Here is a 20,932-nt window from a genome sequence, read left to right on the forward strand (position 1 = left end):
TATGATGGCTATAAAAAAAGTCTTCTCTTTTCTACAGCTCCTCAGAGCTCCTTTGTATCTGATAGGTTGGATGCTGACAGACTCGAATGGATTTTTGCTTAAATCTTAACATTTTTAATATGCCTCAGTTTATCTCTTAAGAGAGAAAGACTATTTGAAACAAGAAAAAATTGAACCAAACTTAACTTGGCTTTAACTATCTGTACCCAGTGAAATTTTGTCCCCTGCCTAATTTCACAGTCATCCTGTGGCTGCTGTGGCTCAACCCTGGGAACCCTTTTAGGGATTTTAGGACCAAGGTGTTCACTACCTCCAACCACCAGGATGTGTAAATGTGGTGGGTACAAAGGCCTTTGTGTTTACCATTTCCATAGGTCTTTGGAAGTTGCTGCCTTAGGGAAGGGGCATATTAGGGGCAGGCAGTGATCTTCAGTCAGATGTAATTTCTAGGGAGGGACTCCACTATGAGCTCTCAGGAGAGAACATTTTGTGACTGGAAGAAATGAACGCCTTGGTCCTAAAAGATCTGAGTGTTTTGTTACTGCAGCCATTGAATTGAAGCCAACTCTTAAGCACAATAGTTGGCCACAAAATGAAAGTGAACTTAGGCAAGGAAGAAATTTCTCTAGGCACAGGGATTTAAAACCAGGTGAGTTTGGCAAAAATTTTTCTTGTAATGAGTATTTTTTCCCTTCAATCTCTCTTGTCTGCACCAATCATTATTTACACATTTTATAACATTTATTCCAAGATGTCTGCTATTTGAGTTGAAGAGAACACTTAGAACAATTAAAAAATATATATTCCTTTGGATCTTTAGGGATATGATTTTATTTATTTTCAATTAAATTTATTGGGCTAACATTGGTTAATAAGATGATACAAGTTTGCAAATCTATGATACATCATCTGTATATTGCATTTTGTACCCACTGCCCAAAGTCAAGTGATGGGATTTTAGATGCAGAAAATATGTATGGAAAGTCCACTGTTTGCCAATCCAAGGGTAGAGTAAATTCGCCTCCCACTCCTACCTTTCATGTTTGTCCAAGTGAAGTCATATTCAGTTTCATTCGATATGGCTAATTTAGATAGTAGTAACAAATCAATCCCCAACTCTCAGTGGCTCGACATATCAAATCCTACATGTCCAAAATAGGATAGAAAGAATGCATAGAAGGCTCTGTCATCTTGTAATGGCCCCATTTGCAACACACAAACTCTAAGGTCACAGCAGAAGAAGTAGAGAATAGAATGGCCATACCTGTTTTGAAAAGCCTAAACCCAGAAGTAACATTTATGCTAATAGTCCATAGCCTAAAGTTGTCTTATGGCTCCAACATAACTGTCAAGGAAACTAGGAAATGCAGATGAATGAATGGACTACAACATGGCTCAAACTGGTTAGTAAACCTTCTGGAATAGTCTTATACATATATGCAAAGCAGTAAAGACTCCTGGCTAGAGACTAATCCATCAGTATAGATTCTCTGAACAAAAATTATGGTCAATCTTTGTGCCAAATCTATTTTTATATGTTTTTATTGACTTTTAGAGAGAGATGGGGGAGACGAATAGTGAGATGGAAGCATCAATGAGCGAGAAACATCACTGACCTATTGGCTGCCTCCTGTACACCCCTACTAGAGATGGAGCCCACAACTCGGGCATGTGCCCTGATTGGGGATCATACAGGAGACCTCTTGGTTCCTGGGTTGATGTTCAACTGCTGAGGCACATCAGCTGGGCACCAAATCCATTTTTATATCAACCACATTGATTAATAAAGCAATAATTTGAACATTCAGACATTTTTAAGGACACGTAAAAGTGCTTCAGTGATTTGAACGGTCATGAAAAAGACAAATTTTATTTAAAATTTTTAAAAATTTATTATGGAAATTAGCCTTATAATTCTAAAGTTCTAGATATTAAATACCTAAGGTGGGGGGATTTCTGTTCTGGTTGGTTTATAAGGAGCCACAATGTGTTAGGACAAATAGGACATGCAGAAATTGTTGGCGAGTACCCAATAGAGGGAGGCTTCAATTCACAGCCCTGTATTTCCTCACCATGTGGTCCTAGCTTCAGCAAAAATGTTTCCCTTTCTGGAAAAAAAAAATGTCCTTTTCCTTAATGTTATAGAAGATCTGTTTTAAAAATCATAATTACCATTTTTCATGAATACTGGTCAATGGAATATATCTTTTTATTGCAGAGGCTTGAGGTAATGGCTGAAAACTGCCATGGGTGCAGCTTTTGGCTCTGCTAGTTTTTATGTCCCTGTGTCATCAATTAACCTCTCTGTGCCTCAATTTCTTCATCTATAAAACTGACACAGAACTATGATCAACCCTACTAGGCAAGATTAATGTGAGAACAAAAGTGTTAGTATCTGTAAAATGTTTAGAACAGAGTCCTACACATAGTAAACTCTATGTGTTTGCTGCTGTTGTTTTCAATAATGTTCAGCTACTATAAATAAATTAGTTCTACAAGTGAGGAAGCCTTTATCATGAGGTAAAATCCAATATAAAACTTACAAAATAATGGTGCCAATATAAAATGTTAAATGCCAAAGTAAAGTTGTGTTAACATTTTTCTTTTTCTATTCCCCAATTTTCCTCAACCAAAATTCAGTTCTAAGGGAAAATGTTATCATGTTGTATAATTTAATATTTTCACATGTGATCAATTCAAGGAAACAATTAAGGATTAAAAAAGAAAAATATCTGTCTTCTTTTCACATACTGAGCTGTGCATGATCCTGCTCCACTCCCCCCACTCCCCAAAACACACACACACACACACACACACACACAAACAACAAACAAAAAACGTGCTCACTATTCCACAGTAATAAACTGGTTGCATTCTAACTGGGAAGAGAAAGACAAAACATCATGGAAAGAAGGGACTAGAAAAAAGAGATGAAGGATGTGGAGAATTTCATACTCAGAGACTCTGTGTAGTCAGTGGGAAATGCATGATTGAATCATATATAATAAAAGACTAATATGCAAATTGACCAAACAGCAGAACAACCGGTCTCTATGACAAGCACTGACCACCAGGGGGCAAATGCTCAAAGCAGGAGTTTCTCCCCGGTGGTCAGTGCACTCCCACAGGAGGAGGTTCAAGGCTGGTGACTGCAATGGTGGTGGTGGGAGCATCTCCCACCTCTGCAACATCCCCCATGGGGGTCCCAGACTGTGAGAGGGTGCAGGCCAGGCTGAGGGACCTCCCCACCCCTGAGCACAAATGTCGTGCACCGGGCCTCTAGTTAAAGCCATGAAAAGGTAACCCTACTTTCTAACAACTCCTTTCATGCCCTGAAACAGCCTGCTTGGGCAGAGAAAGAAAGAGATGTGATCAAAAGATGTATAGGCTTTAAAGTCTTCCAGGTAAACTTCCCTTCCACTCATACCCATGAATAGGACTTCTCTTGGTCCTATCAATGTGTAAGCATTGTCCCACCTCTGATTGCTATAGGGCACTGCCAAGATCTTGGAACTCCAAAACCCTAAACCTCCTAACTCCAGGAGGCATATGGCATTGGTTGAACAATTTTCCTCACCAAATGTATCTGTTGAAGCCCGACTACCTTAGAAATTAGCTGTATTTGGACACAGGGCCTTTAAAGGTGTGATTAAATTACAATGAACCAAAATGGGTCCTAATCCAATCTGACTGGTATTCTTACAAGAAAAAAAAAAAAAATTGGAGCACACAATGAACTATAATGGATGCATGTACACAGTGGAACAAATCGTAAGAGGTTTTCAGTGAGAAGATGCCCATCTGCAATGCAAAGAAAGAGGTCTTAGAAGATATTAAACCATAATCTTAGACTTCTAGCCTCCAGAACTGAGGAAATATATTTATTTTGTTTAAACCACCAGGCTATGGTGCTTTGTTAAGGCAGTTCAGTCCTAGTATACTAATAGAACACATTTTGGGATTCATTATAGCCAACTTACTTGCTTCATATCCACTGTTTGCCAGGCAACCTTATAATATGTACTGTGCCCCGTCTCATATAACATCAGTCCTTGTGCTGAAGAAAACAAAGTAAAAAATTATATATTTTAATAGTTCACTTCAGAAAACAATATTCTCACACTGAAATTTTGGGTATTGATAAACAATTACATTTGTTATTTAGACTCTAGCATACATTTATCCATAATACTTTGGATGTTGAAGAAGTGATGTTGAAATTATATTCAAATTATCATTCTTTGCCCCATCTATTGTACTCCCCTGAGCTAAATTTATTAATATCAAAGATTTCTATTCATTCTATGTAAATTTACTAAAGTCTGTTGAAATTCCTGATTGCTGACATTTTAGAGTTTAATACACTTTTTGTCTCTCTTTTGACAAATCACACACATATCTTCAGGGACTCTTATTACAGTGCTAAGTACATTGTCTGACAAAAGCTGAAGAATTTTAATAGATAAATGACAAATTTTAACAAAGAGCTCTACTGAGTTAATTTCTGAAATCCTTTACTGTATGTATAGAAAACTGGCAGAAGTAATTTGGTAAAGTGCACGTTTTCTGTACATAATAAAAGAGAATTATTAGTAGATATATTCGACAAGATCCATCTATTTGATGGATAACCACAAAATAACCTACCAATACAAATATGCCTTCATGCTTATTTATTAGGTTATTTTTCTCCTGGACTAAAAAAATAATAATAGTGTTACCAGTTATTTAGTTCAAGTTCAAATGAAAAAAGGAAGCAATTCTACTTACTGCAAAATCAATGTCATCTTAGATTCAAAAACCTTTGTAATTTAAATATATACATCTGTGTATATATTTTGAACACCCAGTTTACATTGTGTGAAGTGTGTGGTGTGTGTGTGTGTGTGTGTGTGTGTGTGTGTGTGTGTGCCTGATACCATCATTGCGTGATTTGTTCTCTGCAGGCAGAAGGAAAGGTCAGAGAGAATCATCTAAAAGTGATTTCTTTTCTGTATAAGTTTCTGATGTAAACAGAATAATGAACACAACCACATTCTTACTCACATGACATCATACACATTCACAGTTAAGTGTTTCTATCTGTCACAGCCTGGAGAGTCACTACCAGATTGTGCCTGACCGGCATATAATCCGAAATAACATTTCTGTGGTTTTACTTACCCAGTGCTTATTCTGCATGGTTTCTGGCCTCTATAGGGGCAGGTCAAAGACAGTGAGCACAGGGGTAAGTTCAGAGTTCAGCTTGCTCAGAAAATGAGCAGGCTGCTTTGGTAATCACACAGCAACATTATTGAACATCTGTTGACTGAAGAGCAATAAATAAATAAGCAAGTGAGTAACCTTTCTTATTGTAAAATCAGAAATTACATATCACTTGTTTTTGGGAAAAGAAGATTTGTAAGCATGTGGCAGTTGATCTTTGTTCATAATTTATGCTCATGTTCAAGGCATTTTAAAAATCCATTTTCTTACAGGCTCTAATTTTGCTGCTACATTTACTGCCAGTTAAGCAGCAGCTTTTAGTATAGGGAGGCCCCCCTGAACATTCACCTTCTGAGTTTTCTTACCCAAGACATTTAAGTCAGAATCTGGACCAATCTGCCACTTCATAGTGAGCAGCAAGTGAGGAGGACTCGAAAGATCCTGCTGCTATAAACACACTCCTTGAGGAGCAGCCAAACAGTTTCAAAGTTTGAATTTTTTCTTGTAAGAAAAAAGAAACAATCCCTGGGTAAAGAATGCTCCAGAGTATTTTGGAAAAGCTTTGTATACTTTCTAAGAATGATAAATAATTATCTTAATTAAAAATGAGATTATGGCCCTAGCTGGTTTGGCTCAGTGGATAGAGCATCGGCCTGCAGACTGAAGAGTCCCAGGTTCAATTCTGATCAAGGGCACATACTGGGTTTGTGGGCTCAATCCCTGGAAGGAGGCAGCTATCAATGATTCTCTCTTATCATTGTTGTTTCTATCTCTTTCTACCTCTTCCTTCCTCTCTGAAATCAATAAAAATATTTTTTAAAATGGAAGTATGAAATGATACAATGAGCAAAATTTACAAAATGTCAGATCAGACAGAAACAGGAAATCAAATTTCCTATAATTTAGGGTAGTATTTTCTTCTACTAACTAGATTGTAATCTTCCTCAGTCCTTTACAATATATAAGAGCTATGAGCAATAGGGCAGATTCCTGTTTTTTAAGACACATGGAAAGATAAGATGGTGAATTTCAGCAGCTGAGTTACAATCCACTCCATACACCAAAACTTTATTTTGGCGTCAACACCATTATCTAGCTAACAACGAAATGCTAAAATACAGGCAAGAAAGGAAAAGTGCAATGATGCACACCATATGTTAATATAAATGAATTAAATCATAATAAATATCATTAAAAACAAAATTGACTAGCAATATATTCTCATTGTCAAATATTAATTTATCCAACATATTTTAAGGAACATAGCATTATCCTACAATAATCTACGGTGACATCACATATGATGGTTATCTTTTTAAAAAATTAATGGTAGCTTTCTCAGCTCATAGATTTTTCCCCTAATAGCAAACTGCATCAGTTGCTCAGGATCAAAGAGCAGTTTTCAGTAGTCTAAAGTTTTGATTGATTTGAGCCATGTTTAGCTTTAATCCATCCCTGCACATGCCTAGGGAACGAGATATTCTATTGGATTCTGTTCTTGTAGCTTGGAGTCTTTCTCTGTGTGCGTCTAGAGCTGGGAAAGTTTTCAAATCCAAGTAGAGTCAGGATTTAACCCTTATTTGGATTTTATTGTGACTGACTGAGGGAGGACTTGCAATATCCACAAAGGAGCAGGTCAAGACCTAAGGGAAAATACGGAGGGTTTAGATGGGGTTGTGACTCTTGGCTTAAACAAACAGAGTTAATGGCTTGGAAAAGGATTTCGGCTTACTCTGGTATGAAACTCAGTGCCTCATCTCAGAAGAACCAGAGCTGACAGCCGCACCAAGGATGGGTTGGGAGTGGGGCAGAAAAGAAGTGGATGCTAAGTGGAGAACAGCAGGAGGTCTGAAAGGGATAGACAGAGCATGATATGAATTGGGGGAAGAGCAGATGGGGTGTGACTGCCAACCTATTGGCTAATTATAAAGTCCTGGTTTGTTAAACCTGGGCTCTGAGAAAAAAGTCCTTAATGTGTACAATCTGACAGAAAGAACAATTGATTATTTTTTCTTATGAACACATTCTGAATTATTCCATAATATCACTTATTTTTGAACTGTGTTTTCATGACTTGAAATGACAAGAAATATAATTTTCTCAAAGTAAGAAAAAACCTTCCAGAAAAGTTTCAAATTAAATTAGAAATTTTAATGAGGCATAATACCTCAGAATATTATACAAGAGTAATATTATTTAATATTATATTAAACAAATATAATTCACAATTGTATTTTACTTGTGATTGACCTGAAAATAAACCTTGTTTCATTTAAAAATAGTTTATAAGCAAAGAATAAACCATAATATTTGGGAAAATGGGTCCACCAAATTATGTTAATAGGTTATCTTTCTGACAGATCAGAACATAATTCATTTTACATTAAATATACAATTTGAATTTCAATCAGGCCCTATGAAAATATATATATTTTTTATTTCAGAGAGAAACAGAGAGGGATAGAAATATCAATTATAAAAGAGAATCATTGATCGGCTGCCTCCTGCATGCCACCCTCTGGGGATCAAGCCTGCAACCTGGACATGTGCCCTGACAGGGAATCAAACCATGACCTCTTGGTTCATAGGTTGAACCTCAACCTCTGAGCCATGCTGGCTGGGCAATCAGGCCCTATTTTAAGTTCCTGGAACTAAGTCCAAGATGTGTTTGGGGGGGATAGGGGAGACTTCCCACATAACACCAAGCAATTCTCGAATACGAGCAAGGTGTGTGAGAATTCAACTTAATTCAACTCAATTCTAGTACTGTTTACCTAGAGATAGAATCAGATTCTATAGGATAAGGGTTCAGTCCTATATGATTGTGAAAGAAAAGAGCCACATGCTAACCTGACAAGGTCAGGGAAGGCCTGCTTAGCAGTCTTGAGACCTAAAATAACCACAAAAGATGGTTTGAAAATTAAATATTTTAAGTACAAACAGGTTATAGTAGGTAGTCATTTCCTAGGCCGATATTTTCCCAGACAAAGATCAACTTTGATCCTCTTTAGTGAGCCTATTTGCCTTTTTACCTCTAAGATAACATATCTATGAGATGTCTGGGTAACTTGTAACTTCCCTTTTTCTGGAGCCCCTGGGGCACAACCAAATGTGGTGAGCGCCAGGACAAATGCCTCAAATTTCTTCATTATTATGTTAACTGTTCCTGCACTTACTTAAGTACATGTCCATCATTTTACTTTTTATCCAATCCCAGGGGTTTCCCACCGCTTTGCTTTCTACCGCCTCCTTACTCCATCACCAATAAATTTCATGTAACTCACCTATGTCCCTCCTTTGATTGCAACGTATAAATAGAGAAATGTAGCCTGCCATTCCTCGGAGCATTATTTCAATCTGTTGAGGTTCTGCTTCCCGGCATATCGACAGTTTGGCTCAAATAAACTCACAAAAATTCTTTACAGGTTTCAATGTTTTTTCGTTAACATGATTGCCTCTCCATAACCCACACTTAAGTTGCCAATGGTAAACTCAGATTATCACCTGCGTTTCTGACCAATCAGTTATAGATAGGAGCTTCCAATAACCCATTCTTGGACTTCAGACAACAGTAGCAAATCCAGGTGGTTACCTATACTTCTGACTGACTGGCTATAAATCAGAGATTTTCAGGATACCCAGTAGGAATTGATTTATCTGCTAGATTGGTTCACAGAACTCAAAGAAACAGTGGTACTTACTACACCACTGGTCTATTGTAAAAGGATATAACTCAGGTGCAGCCTGATGGAAGAAATGCATAGGGCAGGGTTGGTGAAAAGGGGAGGAGCTACCACGCCTTCTCCAGGCACACCATTCTCCCTCCATCTATCAGTCCTTACCTACCAGGAAGATCTTGGAACCCTGTATTTTTGTGGGGTGTGTGTGTATGTGTGTGTGTGTGTGTATGGAGACCTTCCTTACATATTCATGATTGATTAAAGCATGCTCATTGGCTATTGAAGTAAATCTCCAGCCCCTCTCCACTCTGGGAAGGTTGCAGGTGGGGCAGACTGAAAGTTCCAGCCCTGTAATCACATGATTTGGTTCTTCTGGTAATCAGCTCCCATTCTCAGGTGCTTCATTAACTTAACAAAAGGCTTCTTGATAGTTCTCTTCACCAAGGAAATTGCAAGCCTTTTAGCTCTGTGCCAGAAATGAGGAAACCAAATATATATTTCTTATTATAAGTCACAATATCATAGGCCCTCCCCCAGTAACATAAATCAATCTGCTTTATAGAAATAATTTATATATTTATATATTTCATATATATATATGAAAGCCTTTGCGACTAAAACAACCAAACAACCAAACAGGCTGCATGGGGCAACCAGGCCAACAGGAGGGTTAGTGAGGGACGACCAAATGACTGAACAGTAGGCTGTGTGGAGTGACCAGGTCAGCGGGGATTGGCAGTAAGGGGCGACCAGGCTGGTGGGGGGGAGGAGGTTGGATGTGACCAGGCCAGCAGGGGGGGATTGGGGATCCCAGGCCAAAGGGGGGAGGCAGTTAGGGGTATCAGGCAGGCAGGCAGGTGAGGAGAGCCAGTGGTTCCAGAATGTGAGAGGGATGTTCGACTGCTGGTTTAGGCTCGATCCCAGATTGGAGAGGGTGCAGGCTGGGCTGAGGGGACCCCCCCACATGCACAAATTTCATGCACCAGGCCTCTAGTAATTTAATATTGACAGAGGCCACATGTGGGATGGGCAAATATGTGACTAAAGCATTGCTTGACCATTTACTTTTCACTCTGTGGAAAGGTAGACCAGATCAAACAAGTCACTTTAACCTGATCTAATCATCATCATCATCATTACTTTATTAGTAGTAGCAGTAGGAATAGTAGAAATACTGCTTGACTGGGCAGAGTTGTTAAGTTTTAAAACTTAGTATACAGAAGATCTGACCTAAAAGGAGGTTTTCATTCTGTTGTTTCCATTGGGAAGTAATTCACTGACTTAAGTGTTTATATTACCAAGATAGAAGTATCTTGTAGATAAATATAACTATATTTAAAATATCTAATTATTGCAACAATTGCCCATTTTGGATCAGAAAAAAAAAATAGCATCTTATTAATTCCTCTTAGACTATGTTAGATATATTTCAATGTTTCCTGCAATGCTGCCAAATACTGCATTTTCTGTAAAGGTGGCTTAAGGCAGTACATTTAAAAAATAATATATTAAGAAAATAAGTAAAAATGAAAATATTTTCCTGTGAATGACAACAAATCCAAAATAACAGCCAAAAAAATATCAGCATAGTCTAACAGATAAGGGTGCTGCTTGACCTGTGAAATTAAAAAAATAAGTTTGGGGGAGAAATTGATAATGTCCAATAACTTTCTCTCATTTTTAATTGCAATGGAAGGGAATGAAATGAGTCAGGAATTTAGGGTTTGAAAAAATGCAGATATATAAAGAGCTCAAATTCATAATAAAAATATAAAAAAATATTTAGATAGAAGGAATCTCAGATTATGTACATCAAGCTCTGCATTTTATTAATGAAGAAATAGAGGTTCAAATTAAATGCCTTGCTTTCTTCTTCATTTCCCATTCTCTCCTCAGCCTCTCTAGTCTTATCCATACTATGCCATTGAAATATTGGCAAGGTTATTATTGATACCTATCATCTGCCAAATCAAATTATCCTATTCTAAGTCATTTTTATACTTGATGTCTTTGCAGAATGTATCAGAATTGTTCATTGCCTAGTTATTGACATACTCTCTTTACTTAGCTTATGAGATACCACACTGGTTCTTCTCTTCTTTCTTCCCTCCCTTCCTTTCCTTCTTCCTTCCCTCCTTCCTTCTCTCCTCCCTCCCTCCCTCCCTCCCTCCCTCCCTCCCTCCCTCCCTCCCTCCCTCCCTCCCTCCCTCCCTTCCTTCCTTCCTTCCTTCCTTCCTTCCTTCCTTCCTTCCTTCCTTCCTTCCTTCCAATGGCTTTTTGCTTCAATTGCAGGCTCCTCTTCTTCTTTATGTAAAGAGCCCTGACTCAGTTCTTAATATTCTTTTCTATATACAGTCACTCTCTACCCAATCTCTTCTAGTTCTATGACCTTCAATATGTCTTTCAAACACTGATGCTATCTAAATATGTTTCACCAGTACAGACTTCTCTTCTGAACTATACTTTTTAATATTTAACTAGCAGCCCTGTGCACAGAATTGTGCACTGGTTGGGGGTGTGGCCTGCAGGGATCAGCCCACTATTGGAGTACTGCTCATCCTGGTCAGGTGAGCAGTACTCCCATTGTGGGAATGCACTGACCACCAGGGGGTAGCTCCTGTGTTGAGCACCTGCCCCCTGGTGGTCAGTGAGCATCATAGTGACTGGTCAACTGGTTGTTCTGGTTGGTCCTTCATTTGGTTGCTATATATATATATATATATATATATATATATATATATATATCCTACTCAACACTCCATTTTTGTTGTTTAATACACATAAAAAACAATGTAAATTAGAACTATTTCTTGCATCTTCCCCAACTCCTTCTTCACAACCTTTTCTTCTCTAGTTTTCTTCACCTCAGCACCTCAGCATAATTCATCTATTTGCTCAGACAAGAATCCTTGGAATCATTTAAAATGGAAATCAGTAACATATCTCTCCACTACAGAGAAGTCTCTAATGTTTCTCATCACATTCAAGATCAAAGTTAAATCCATTCACGTGGCTTATGAAACCCTGTATGATCTGCCCCCTGCCTAACTTTCCATCATGATTTTCATTTATTCCTAATTAGTTCTTTCTCTAGCAACAATCACTTTCTTGGCTCAATGTTAGAAACCATTTATTTAGGCTTAAGGTCCTTTGTATTTGCTCTTCTCTTTCATAAAGATTCTTTCTAAGATCTCTTTAAAACATGTTTTTATTGATTTCAGAGGGGAAGGGAGAGGGAGAGAGAGAAAGAAACATCAATGATGAGAGAGAATCATTGATTGGCTGTCTCCTGCATGACCCCTACTAGGGACTGAGTCCACAACCTGGGCATGTGCCCTGACCCAGAATAGAAATGTGACCTCCTGGTTCATAGGTAGATGCTCAACCACTGAGCTACACCAGCCTGGCTTTTTCTAATATCTTTACATGGCTCACTGCCTAACTTCTTTGGCTTTTCTATTCATATTGCACCTCCTCTGATTGATCTTCACTGGTTACCCAATAGGAAATATTGGGTTCCTCTGGCCGGTGTCATTCAATGGCTAGAGCATAAGGCTGAACACTGCAGGGTGGCAGGTTTAATTTCCCACTAAAGGGCGCATACCTGGTTTGCAGGTTCCATCCCCATCCCGGTCACAATGTGTGCAAGAGGCAACTAATCAATGTGTCTCTCTCAGATCAATGTTTCTTTCCCTCCCCCCACCCTCTCTCTCTCTTCCTGTCTCCTTCCCTTCCATCCTCTCTAAAAAAAATCAATGGAAAAAATATCCTCCAGAGAGGATTAACAACAACAGCAAAAAGTAAATAGTGTCCATCTTTCCCATCAATGTTGTCAATGCCTATCCACTTGTTATCCTGTATGTTTCTTAATTGCATTTATCATTGTTTGAAATACATTGTATATTTACTTGTCAATCTATATCTCTATATCTCATGTAAGCTTCATGGGGGTAATATCGTCATCTTGTTCAGCACTATATTCACAGCATCCATGAGTGTCTTGAACACAGGTTCTTTTCAATAAATATATGTAAATGAATGAATAAAATATATTGCTTGACTTATCCATGACTCAATTTGGCAGTTAGTTTTGGAAGCATAAGTGTGTCCCAGACTGTGAGGACTTTGTGACCCTTTTGCTTATAATCATTCCTCTTTAGGAGATGGCTCATTGCTTTTGTCACTATTTTCTTCTTCCTTCCCCTTACATACCTCTCATACACACAGTGTAATCCCTGCCCCATTGCACCAACCCTCTAATACTCTTTCTTCAGCTACAGAAATGTATGGGAGAGTAGAATAAAGCAGTTCTTATTTAGCTGTGAGCAGTAGTGGCATCATAGGCTGGGTGGAAGTACTTCAGCTCAGAACTGCTTGATATATTTTGTTGGCCTACCTACAGCGTGTTTCTCAACTTCTCTGTGTCTGGCCAAAACAAATACTGCATCTCAGCTTCTGCGAATTCACCCTCCTTCCTTTCTTTCCAAAGTTTCTGATTTTTTGTTGTTGTTGTTGTTGCCACTGTTGCAAATTTATTTAAAAAAACTCTTAACAGAAAATTGAGTTCCCAAACAAAAATCCCTACCATATGTAAAAGAGCATGTCCCTCTCTCAACTGGAGGTGTATTTTGAAATAAGACAGTGACAGCTCAGCAGTTATTTGCCATAGCTTGCTGAGTAAGCTGGGCTCAGGTTAAAAGGAGGTGATAGGCTGCCAGCCAAAACACTGACAGCATTGCTGAATTCAGAGTTTCAGAAACTCTATATGTCCCAATGATTCTGTGTAGATGCCATTAATTACACGCTCTCTGCTCTATCATTGTGAATATCTCAATTCAGTTCCCTTATGTGGATCCAACAGATAAGAATTTTATCCATAGAACTTGTTAACTTCTGTTTTAAAAATATGTTTAGCATTAATAAAAAGATCTTGGAAGAGTATTGCCATCTGAATGAAACAATATCAGAAATAGACATAACCACGTGTTTTGCATCTAATCTTTCATAAATTTTGATGGAAGATGAATTACACAGATTCTGTGGGTCATAATTGACCCAATAGTAACACTTGATTATGTTGGAGATATAGGTATTAGAAATAATAGCAATAGAATTAAAATAAATAAAAAGTAAATAACTTCAAAAGCATATATTGCACAGATGACAAAGTTACAGAACCAATGGTTTACAGTAGGGGCTTAAGTTATTATTTTTTACTTCATTCATTTTTATACAAGATCTTGCAACTGATTAGGAGTTCTTAAGGGCTCATGATTCCAAAGGTACATTTAGATGAGTCTGTGCTACTCATAATAATGATGTCATTCATTGCCATGTGTAAGTCTCTGAGTAGTAAAAGTAAGGTCTTTGCTTTTGAAATTATTATACTTATTTCTAATAAATCTCTTGATGATGAGAATTCTTCAAGCTTTTTTATTCCGACAATATACCAATGCAGTCAATCTTGATAGGTTTAGAAGTGAAGTCTCATTTCATTGGAACTTTTAAGCTGCCTCCAGTGTGTAACTTGGAGACATTTCAATCAGCGTTTACACTTAACATTTTCTTATAGCCTAGGAAAATATTTTGTCTTTATATTTAAAGAGCACCCAGATATAGTGTTACTTTCTATTTGAAGCAACATTTGAAAGGAAAATTGAGAAGAAAGTTTGCCTTGTGAATCAACACTTATTTTTGTAATCTTTATTTAAGATATCTAACAAAGTAAATGTTAAATTTGTTATTATTATAATCGAGTAGACAAATTTTCCCCACAAGGTTAACATCTGTTTACATTATTTTATTATCTGTTGAAAGATATGACATGAAGTCTCTTTATTGCAGTTTAGCTAAAGAAGTAGCATGCCTGTGATGGAGCTGTCAATCAGCATTTAGTCATACAGTATCTATTTCTATCCTGTTCTTAGCACAGAAGGGCTATTATAGTCTACATTACGGCATAGCTACTTTGGATATAGATATCCTTGAGGGGCAGGATTTATTTTGAAAGAAGATACTCAACATAACATGACATATCATTTAGACATCCTTTAAAAGTACACATGCAGGTATTTCAAAGCAAAATATACCAAAGGCTATTTTTAAATATTTAATTTAATATTTTATGAATTCATTTCTTTTTTTCCTCACTTTCATAGCACTGCAAAAGACCAACAGAGTCATGTGACCCTTTGTAACTGAAAGTGTCTTTTTTAAAGTGATCCCTGTGCAAACCTTCATTGAATCATCACCCATAAAGGTCTAACTTTTGTAAGATATGATGCATGTCAAAATGAGCAGGAGAGAACCATTTAAAGCCACAGAAATAGAAAAACAGTGCTGAGATGCATTTACGAACACCTGAAAAGTGAAACTTTTCCAGATGTCCAATAATATATATTTCCAAGTACAACCAGTATATATGGAATATGACTAAAAATTAACGAGACTGATTACAAATCACAAACATGAAAATCAGTCATGCAGCTGTAAAGCACACTGGATATACTTCCAGATGTGATGATAAAAATGGATACAACCTTTTAAAATATGAGCTTTGGCTATGCTGTGCATGTGGCACTCATTAGCTGAGCAAATGGGTGTTAATCTTCATGACAGTCGATCGCTGTGCTGCATTATTATGAAGAACGTATCAGCTGGTCTGACCAGATCATCAAGACCATCACGACTTAATTTACAGAGAATTATTTTCCCGTCCATTGCAATTCCATGGATTTAAAATGCACAAACAACTTTTCCAAAAGAAATGGCTGAAGCATTTAAACTTCCCTTTCCCCATAGCTGTGCAGTAAATAGGTAACGGCAAAAAAAGATTTAGGTTCACAGATTCCATTAGGAATTCAGCAAGCTTGGGTATCTAATTTCTCATGTTCAGGACTGGGAAATTAACCTTATTTTCCTAACAGATTTGATTTCCATTGAATACCTCAAGGTGCTCATGTAAGAACAAATTTCTTTTAAAGAATAGGCATTTTTAATCGAGAGCATATAAATGTTATTTTCAGTAGATTAATAGTTACAAGGGAAATGTCATGGCAGAGCTCAGGAAGAATCAGCAGCATGCCTAGTGCCCTAAAAAACATTACTTCTCTTCAGAAAGTTATCGTATTACTATTTCTTATATGTAAGCACGGAATTACTATCAGGGAACCTGTTGCTTTGGGCTACCTTCAGTGAATTAGGGAAGATGTGATAGAATACCAGATCTATCCCTATGGACCTGTGAGCTTGACCTGCTAGACACAACGTAGGAAGAGGCAATGCAAACTTCTCACGTAACTCTGCCAGCAAGCACCAACTTATTCAACAGTAAGTTCTGTTTCTTAGGCAGTTTTAAGTGGAGACAGCCATTGTACCAATATTTTCTCTTTGTGGTGTGCTTTGTTGTCCCCTAGGGGTGGCAGGTACATTGAACTGTGTCTAGTTCTAACAGTAGTAGTTAGAGAGAAACTGAAGATGGTCTCTTCAGAAAGAGATGGGATCATCTCTATTTTTGGTAAAAGCCTAGAGTACCATGAGTACTCCATGAATGAGTTCATGGAAATAAGTAAATCACTTCCTTGCAGAGTTCTAGATGGATGCTTTGGGAGTAAGTTTAACTCAATCAATTCAATATGGAACTAGTCAATATCCTAAAATTTTTGCTATGCTTTTTTTGGTGGTTTGCTCAGATTAAAACTTTTCCAATGTATCTGATACTTTCATATACAAATTCATGAACCATATCCAGATCATTAAATATGAATGAAAAAATTCTTCAATTCAAAAATAGTAAGGAATTACTCCTTTAATAAATCTATGAAGAAAATTTAATCCAAAATTGTAAAAAATTAATTGAATAGTTATGGATCATGACAGACACCATGAAAAAGCAAAAGATGAATGGGACAGATTGTTCTCTCTTAAAAAATGATTATATAAATATAAATCCTTAGTGTTGAAAGTATTTCATATGTTCCTTTTCCCCCTTGTGCTAAGCAAAATAAGGCAGTTAGAGAAAGATACGTATTACATGATCTCACTCATATGTGAAATGACAATATGTTGAGTGTTGAATGCATGGCAGAGTGAGAGGCTTGGGGAGGCGGCAGCAGGATGGTGGATCCTGCTGTATAAAAGCCGGGAGGAGGAACTTCAGCAACTCTAGCACAGCTTTTGCCCAAGTGTTTTCTACTGAAGACATGATGAAATACTAGATTCTTAAAGACATTACATTCTAGAGCCTTTCATGTGATAACAGTCATTCTTCTTCTTCACCAGCAGACTCTAAGATATAGTAGTACTTAAATACTTTTATCCTTGATTTTCTTTTTCTTCAAGAAATATCTTTTCATATGAGTCTTCTACCAAAAAAAATTCATCTGGGGGTGAAAGGATTCAGAAGGACAAATTAATAGTTACAAAAGAGTTATGAGATGTAAAGTACAGGAGAGGGAATATAGTTAATAACATTGTAGTCACTATGTATGTTGCCAGGTGAGTACTGGAAATATCAGGGGCATCATTTTGTAAACTGTATAATTGTCTAACCACTATGCTGTACAACTAAAATGGATATAGAATAATGTTGAATTTAAACTATAATTGATTTTTTTTTAAAAAATTCATCTTGGGAAATAAAATTCTATTTGTAATTTGGTGATTTAAGTCTGAAGGCCAGAAAAAGAACATTTACATTATATTACATGAGAGATAGTTGAGATCTAATTTAGAGTAGGAAAGCTGGGGGGGAAATGATAAAGATTACAAAGATATTTTATCGGGTGAAATGAATAGACTGGTGATTAATTAGTAAGATAGTCATATGGCAGTGTTTAGCAGGCAGAGAGAAATGCAGGGCTATAAGTGAAACTTGGAATCATTCACACAGAAATAAATACATGATGTCGCCAGGCTTGATGAGGTTGCAATGAAAATCTGTGTAGGGTGAGAAAGAAGAGGATTTCTATCTTCAAATTTGGAAGTCTGCCTACTTGGAAGGACCAACCAAAGGGAAAAGAGCTTTCCTAGGGAATGTGAACATGGTGGAGTAAAATGTGCATATAATGAAGAATTAGGGCAATGGGAATTAGCGTTAGGAAAGAGTTTTAAGTTTCAGTTTGGTTAGCATGGAATAGGAGGAAGACTAAAATGGTATCATGAGTTTAGGTGGGCAGGCATTAGCATTGTTGGTAATGGAATCTGGTCAGCAAAGCTTCAAGGAGTGAAAGAGATAATAAATACAAAGTATTGGTTTTCCAGAGTAGAACACTTGGTTGAAAAATAAGTTTTTATTGTTTTTTTTTCTTTTTGTTTATATTTCTATTTAATTTTGGTGGTAAGACTTTACTGGGTTTATATCTAAGTAGAAGCCTTTTGAGAGGGAGACATTGGGGTTACAGAAGATGTAGAATATCTGTGAAAAACTGCTATTAAAATTCTAATTGAGGATTGATTATTATGTCTATGTTTAATGAACACAAACAATTTATATATGAAAATTAACAATAATTATTGAATATCCATTACATGCAAGGAAATTAAAAAAGTATCTTTGTAAATCAGTTTTATTTATTTAGAAAAGAACTAAGTCCTTTCTAATATCTGGATGTTTTAGTGGCCAATCAATATAACCTATTCATTCATAATATGAAAACAAAAAGATATTTTTAAGCTCCATGGTAGGAGAAAGATAGTAGACTTCATGGAAGATATCACAAATTTTCATCTTTTCAGTCAATCAGCTATGATTTTTGAGCATTTATGTGTATGATGTAACATAAAGAAATATGCTAGTTGACCATCACTCTGTCACAAAGATGGCTGCATCCACAGCTGAGGCCAAGTTTCCAAAAGGAGCCTTAATGAGCAATCAGCAGGGACCTGCTACGCCCTCCCCTGCACCTGTGGGGCTTAACAGGGGACTTCAGGCAGTGTTCCCCACCTGGCAGGCTTGACAGGGACTTCAAGGTGTGCTTCCCATCCTGGTGCTGGGCTAGGGGATCTTAGGCTGCTCCCCCTGCCCCAGCACCAGGCTGGGGGTCCTCAGGCCATGCTGCCTACCAGGTGGGGCTTCACAGGGAACTTCAGGCAGTGCTCCCCACCCAGCAGGGCTTGACGGGGAACCTGAGGCTTTGCCCTTCTCCTGGTGCTGGGCCGGGGGACCTGAGACTGCAAACTCCCTTCTCCCCCCTGCATGTCAGGGCTTGATGAGGACTTCAGGTCATGCCCCTCACCCAGCAGGGCTTGACAGGGGATCTCAGGCTGTGTGCCCCACCTGGCGGGGCTTGACAGGGGACCTCAAGGCATGCCCCCTTGCCCTGGTCTGGGGGACTTCAGGTGCTGGACCAGGGGACCTGAGGCTATACCCTCTGCCCGGCAGGGCTTGACAAGGGTAGGACTGGCCAGGTCTGAATCTAGCCCAATGGGCGGGGGGGGGAAGCCGGGTCTGGGTCTCAAGCAATTTTGAGGCACATGTGGGTGGGTGGTCCATGGTGCACCCCAGACTCTGACAGGAGGAAGGCTTTCATATTCATTTTACTAATTTTCTTTCATCTCTGACACTTCTATCATAAAGGGCAAATAGCAATATTAAATTATTTTCTCTAATTAATCCCTTTTAATGTGCACGAATTTCATGCACCAGGACACTAGTACTATTATAAAACAGGACCCATATTCAAAATACCATTTTGCATCTGGCACTTAGCAGAATGCCAGCTTCTATATTTTGGAGTAGCCTTTTACAAATTGGCTCTAATAATTGATGGTAATATATATCAATCTGACCATGTATACATATGTCTTTTGGTGGACATCAGCACCCAACTTCCATTGAGTATACATATAGGAGTGGAAATGTTGGATAATATACTAAGTTCATGTTTAGCTTTAGTAAATAACACCAAATAATTTTCAAAAGTGTATGAATTTATATTCCAATCAAAGATGTCTTAATTTACAATTGATCTACTCTTCCCATTATTTGGTATTGAACAACCTTTTTATGTTAGCCATTTTTATGGGTATATTATAGCATAGGAATGTAGTTTATGTTTCATTTCCCTACTAATTAATGATTTCAAGTATGTTTTTATATGCTTACTGTCCATTTGGATATTTTCATTGTTTGTGAAGTGTCTATTTTAAAATTTTTGTGTAAAACAACAAATATCTATTTCTCTCTCTCTCTCTCCCTCCCACTCCACTCTCTCTAAAATCAATCAACAAATAAACTTAAAAAAATACAATTGAGATGTCTGATTTTTTTTCCTTTGGAACCCCAAATACTTTATGAATTTGAATTCTTTTTTGGACATAGACATTATAAATATATTTTCCTAGTTTATTGCTTGCCTTTTACTCAATGATTTATTTTGATGAACAGATGTTATTTATTTTAATAAAATCTAATTTATATAAATTTTATTTAATTTATAAGAAATATTTGCCTAATCAAACTCATAAATATAATTTCCTCTGTTTGCCTCTAGAAGATTTAAACTTTTAATGTTTATATTTCTATATGATCCATCCATTGTGAACTAATAATTGAATATGGTATAAAACAGGAAAGAATTCATTCTTTCCATGAAGGTAGCCAATTAATTCACCACCACTTATTTGGAAAGGCTATACTTCTCTTTAGAATTGTACCAGTGCCTTTGTGCCAATCCCTGTGTCAATACCATACCGTAAATGTAATTACTGTAAGTTTATAGTAAGTCGATATCTGATATTATATGTCCTCTAGCTTTGTTTCTTTTCAAAGCTACTTTATTTTAGATCATATGCATTTCTACAGAAACATTAGAATCTATTTTTAGATTCCCACACAAAAACTCTTGTCGCATTTTGATAGAGATTCTACTGAATTTTAGGTCACCTTCAGTAACAACTGACAATGATAATGAGTCTCCTAATTAGTAAAAATAGTGTTTGTAATTTTTAATGTTGAGGCCTTATATCTTATTTAGATAAACATATTTAAGCCCTATAAGATATTACTATTATTAATTTATATAGTCAACATTCTTTTGGATTTATCC

This window comes from Pipistrellus hanaki (genome assembly GCF_964339955.1).
Source record: "Pipistrellus hanaki genome assembly, chromosome: 1".
Classification (NCBI taxonomy): Eukaryota; Metazoa; Chordata; class Mammalia; order Chiroptera; family Vespertilionidae; genus Pipistrellus; species Pipistrellus hanaki.